Source organism: Candoia aspera, chromosome 9, assembly GCF_035149785.1.
Source record: "Candoia aspera isolate rCanAsp1 chromosome 9, rCanAsp1.hap2, whole genome shotgun sequence".
In the NCBI taxonomy this organism is placed as follows: Eukaryota; Metazoa; Chordata; class Lepidosauria; order Squamata; family Boidae; genus Candoia; species Candoia aspera.
This window is the reverse complement of record NC_086161.1, coordinates 14,137,885-14,143,884: the sequence shown is the minus strand read 5'-3', so window position 1 is coordinate 14,143,884 and position 6,000 is coordinate 14,137,885.

Below are 6,000 nucleotides of genomic sequence, written 5' to 3'. Positions count from 1 at the left end.
TGTGAAGCAGACTGAGGTTATTCTCTGTATTAATACAATGGATTCAGGATCACAGTGCATGTTTGTTGGGACAAGCTTCTGATCAAATCTAGCAAATCTGGTGTCCTTTACCATATAATCCCTTCCTTTGTTGCCCTCTGGGAATGTTGCCTGAGATGTCAACATGTTAGTTTTATTCTGCATGAGAACCAAATACAAAGTGAAAAGCCATCAGAACACTGCAAGGCAAAGCAAACAGTGATGAAAGCTACTGCATGTAACTTTGGCTTTCCTCTGCTTTATGAAATCCCAGCAGAATGACCTTCCTTTCACAATGTCACAACAGAAGAGAACAGTGCCCCAAGACTCAAATGAGACCAAGGAGATACGTAGACACATATTCTTCAAAAGATGAATCCAGGAACAGTGGTAGCATATTAAATTCCAGACAAATGCTTTAATAAGTAAAGGAAATAAAAAAAGTGAAAATCATGGTCTTTTGTAAGTATTATTATAACCTGCCCCTGCCTCTGAGCAATATTATTTTTTTAAAAAAATAATCACAATTCATGTGTAAGCAACATCAGTTATGATCATAGTATCTTAAAAATAATGAAAATAATAATCTACAATTGCTGTACCAACTTTTAATTCCAATCTTTTTTTCAGCTGGTTTTATTCATGCTGATGGAAGATAAATTGCTTCTGATTTTTTTTCCCTGAAAGGAAGGAGAAGAACATTTCAAAACCATTATTATGGAAGAAGTATGGGGTTGCTGAATTTAATGAAGTTATGAGAACAATAATGTACATGAGGGAGTATTCATCCCTCCATTGGACTTCTCGTGACAGGGAAACTTTTCCATGGTGTTTGGTATGACAGGAAGTGGGAACAACCACTGCAGTTGTAAAATAATGGAGTGATGGACATTCACCACCTTGCATCAGAAAAGAGAAAGATTGAAAATATTTAATAAAAGAAAGGTCAGTTGTTGTTTATTTGTTCAGTTGCTTCCAACTCTTCGTGACTTCATGGACCAGCCCATGCCAGAGCTTCCTGTCGATCATCAACACCCCCAGCTCCCCCAGAGTCCGTCACCTCTAGCATATCATCCATCCACCTTGCCCTTGGTCGGCCCCTCTTCCTTTTGCCCTCCACTCTCCCTAGCATCAGCACCTTCTCCAGGGTGTCCTGTCTTCTCATTATGTGGCCAAAGTATTTCAGTTTTGCCTTTTATATTGTTCCCTCAAGTGAGCAGTCTGGCTTTATTTCCTGGAGGATGGACTGGGTCAAGGAAGTCCTAATATGTCTTGAGAATGAGGTAGAACCCCCCCCCCTCAAAAAAATGGAACAGAAAAATGTTTTTAATGGGGGGGGGGGATCTCATGAAAATGGAAGACCAATCTGAGCATAGTATTTTCCAAAATATATAGTTAAACCTATCCCACTGTATTACATTTTTTTCAAAAAAAAGTTCAATGGCATTCTGTTTCCGTTATCTCTAGTCAATTAATTGGAAATGCTTATAAAAGAGAATACAGGGAAGATGTGACAACATCAAGCTGATACTTTATGAATAATGATAAAACATCAGAAAATATGTTAAAAGAAATTGGTACATAATTGCGTACAGCAGCTGAAACCTTTGTACATTAGCATTCCCCCTCCTTCAATTCCAGCTTCTTTCATTATCAAAACATGAAACTAATGATTGAAAAGCTACTGATGCTCTATATTAGGTGGGGAGTTTAATGCATTAGGACCTTGGGCATTAAATAGCACTTGCTTCTTGACATAAGCAGAACCGTTTCATCTGTTGATCCCAAGTGGAGTTGATGAAGAGCCAATCTCACATCTCTCTAGATTATCTAAATTCATATAACTCTCCCATTAACTCTTTCCAAACACTTCCTTAGAAAAGTAGAAATATGATCACTATTGTGATGTTATACTTATGTCTGCTGACATGGAAGAATCTTTTCCTTTTTGACTACAGTTCTGGAAAGTTTAGGCATCCTGGTGGAACAGTGATGCCCAATGTCCATTGGCTCGACTAGCACAGCTGGCTTTGTGTGACATGTTGGGGACTTAGTTCCAAAAATGCTATTGAATCACTTGTGCCCGTAAACCACACTTTTTTCACCCCTGCGTCTAAAATAATGCTCCTTTGTTCTCAGATTCTATTGTTTTCAGATACTATTCAAAACAGTGAGAATTCCAATTGCCACTCTGCATTCTGTTCTGTCTGGTCTCACCCTCAGCAGTGAATTAAACTGGTGCCATTTTACAGCATCTCTAGTAATAAGGGAGTTTTTCCTGTTTGATTTGGAACACACACAAACTTAAGACAAACTTACATGGGCTCTGTTCTGACTGGGTTAGGATGAGTTTATTTGCAAGTTTCCTCCAGAATGAGCCTCACCTGTCATTGAACTCTTGATTATGTCATCAGAGACATGGAAGTCATTAGTGCTGCTTACTAAATTTGACCCAATAGAGTCAGTATACACTACTTCAACAGCCAGAAGAGACCTCAAGCTCTGATAGAATGGTGTGGAGCTTTGGCAGAGTCCAACAACATCCAACCTAATGGTTTGTATGTATGCATGTATGTATTTATCCTATTGTTTATTTATTATTAAATTTATACAGCCGCCCATCTCACTTACATGTGACTCTGGGCGGCATACACAGTTAAAACACAAGTAACAATCATAGCCATCCACCATTAAAAACAATTTAAAAAAATTAAAAGCTACATCAAAAAAACAGAATAATGAAAAGACAGAGGAGAGTGCAATCTAACTATATACAGTGTAATCATTTAATGGGCTCCACACTTCCTTGGGATCCCCAAGCCCAAGGGCACCTCCAAGTTTTGACAGCCTTCCAGAAGGCCAGCAAGGTTGGCGCCAATCTCATCTTTTCCTTTCCTATCCCCAAAACTATCCAGGAGCAATAAACAAAATTTTATTCGTTTCATGAAATTTGTTATGGCTGCCCACTCCAGTAGACTCTAGCACAAAGTGATTTGGGTAGTCAGGGAATATTTATTATATTGCGCCCTCTCCAGCCAAAGATTATAATTTGTACTCTGAAATGTAATGTAATAGGAGGTTGATTGGTTTGCTCTATAGGTCCCATCCTGACAAGCTAAACTGAGGTCAAACTGATTATGATGGAATGGAAAAGAGGCATGTTGTGTTATGAAACATTTTCTCACTGATCTCATCAACTGCTGCATTGCATATTCACCCAGTGGGAATTTTTTGATTTATAAATATAAAATAATCTTTGGAAGAATGACTTTAGAAGCAATGGCACTTAAAAATTGATATATAAAATTATTAAGCTATGGGCATAGGAAAACAGAAGGCTATGCTGAAATTTGTGGGAAGAAGGTAGATATTTATAGTTTATTGGAAAAGAAAAACTACATCTGATGGCAGTGCATATGCAAATGCATTTTTTTTGTTTGAGCTCAAAACAAGAGACTTTTATACTGAAGGGAAGGAAATGTTAAGAATTATGTATTTCCATTTCATAATTTAAGTGTTAATTAGATGTTTCATAATTGGTGTGTGTGTGTGCACATTTATCTGTCAACACACCACTACCAGTTGAGAAAACTGAAGAAGGTCACAGCTATACAGAGAGGGAACAAGGATATAATCACAGATGACTATGGGGTGGGACGAGGGTGGCAAGAGGTAAAACATGTGTCATAATATTGTAAGGCAAATTCCACTCCTTACACACTTGTGGGCATCATCATGATACAACTATGAAAGTGGGGAGCAGCATCATTATGTCATGGCACACATTTTGGCATCACTGTGGCTAGAAATGGGCACTTATGGACCTAATGGAAAAATATGAATTTATATTTCTACAGTTGGTGGTAAAATTCTGATATCACTAGCATGTGCAAAACTTAGATATTGCCTAATCTGATGCTCCAAAAATTGTCACCTACATCATTTTTGATGTGATACAAGGGGAAAATAAGTTATTATACATATTTTTGAGTAATTGTGTCAATAATAATGTATATACTTTAATCTTAATTAAATTTAAATTAAATCCCATGGCCTGGGGATTTCAGAAAGAAAGAAAGAAAGAAAGAAAGAAAGAAAGAAAGAAAGAAAGAAAGAAAGAAAAAGAAAGAAAGAAAGAAAGAAAAAAAGAAAGAAAGAAAGAAAGAAAAAGAAAGAAAGAAAGAAAGAAAGAAAGAAAGAAAGAAAGGGGGGAGAGGGAGAGGGAGAGGGAGAGGGAGAGGAGAGAAAGAAAGAAAGAAAGAAAGAAAGAAAGAAAGAAAGAAAGAAAGAAAGAAAGAAAGATCTGCACCTCTAATGTATGGCTTCAAAAATATTGAGTACCTTGAGCCCTGGGCCCTAGTGCATTTTCAAATGGCTGGCTTCCAGCAGTTCTTTATGTGCTTTATGTTGCACATCATGGGCAATAATGGGTTGTATTATTCTTCACTAGCAAAGGCTTCCAAATTTTCTACAGAAGCAATTCTATCTACAACATGGTTATAATAACCCATTTAAGAATCTTTTGATGCAAGCACGTTCTTCTTTACTGAAGGGCAGAATTTATTTCCCAGTCAAAGCTCGTAGAAAGCACATCTGATTAGGGCTATGTAGCTCAGCCCTGATCCAATTTGAGTCATTGTTTTGACTCAAAACACTGTTCTGACTTGAAACAATGGAATGAATCAAGTTGATTCAATTTGAATGGTCAGTTTGATGCAGAAAAAGGCACTTCTGCTTATGTGTAAAAGCAATTTAATTGTTGAATTAAACTGATCTGATTCAACCCTTCAAATCATTCCAGTGATGTAATTTAATGATTTAATTCAGACAGTCAATCAATTTCTCTCTGAACCGAACCTTAGCATTGCCCGACTTCTGATCAGTACTGTCACTTTAGTGCAGAAGAAGTTGAAGCCTCAGCAGTGCATGCAAATCCAGCACAGTTTGGGGTGCAATTCTCAAATTTGCCTCCTCCCAAAGTTTCCACTGCATTTCAGTCTCTCATGTTACAGATAGGGAAAACCGTTTAAACCACGGGGAGTCATCATTTTAACTGTATGCAAACTATTACAGTTATATTTTCAGGTTAAATTAACATTTGATGAAATGTCTGTCCTGCCCTGTCCTCAAGTATTTGTTCTGTCCCTACTGACTTGTTGGATTGCAGGCTTCAGCCTTCACTCCAAGATTGTGATCTTCAGCTTGAAAAAACTGCACTTGTAATATAGTTTAATTCAACAGAGCCTTACAGACCTGGATTTTCTTCTTCTTTTAAGTATATCCTGAAAAAGTGGGTGGAAGTAATGACAAATAGTTACAAAATCTTGTGGAAAGCTTAGCATATGAGTTGTCTTAAATCATCAGTTGTTGTGTAATAGTATCTTATTTGCTACAATGATATTTTACTGACTAGGAAGCTAGATGATGTAAGGAATAAAATAATTCATTTACAGAAGTCGTTCATTAATCTTTCTGTGTTGGTATGCCTTCAGTGAAGTGGCCTTCATCTTGCAGTGGATTGATGATGATGATGATGATGATGATAATGAAAAATCCTGAGAGACAGAGATTGCCTGTGATAGAGAGATAGAAGACTACTATCCCTATCATATAGCCCAGAGATCCATTCTACATATTCCTGTAGAATAATTGTTGGCATACATTCAGACACACATAGAGTAGCTTCATGCTTGCTCCCAAATTCATTGCAAAAAATGAACATTCATGTTATAAGCTGGGGAACTTGCAAGGGTTTTTCAGAACACTAAGTTTCAATGCTCAAATTATTCAATGCCAACCCTCCTTTGCTTGTTAGAAGCATAGAAGGTATCCCCGACTTACCTCCTCTTGTGGTTTGTAAGCACCAGGTTAATAAATGACCCTTCCCAACTTTTTTACAGCTGCAGTATATAAATAGTTTAACACAATGGATCTTCAAATACATATTCACTTGGGCACGTTCAACACTAACCTAGTTTTTGG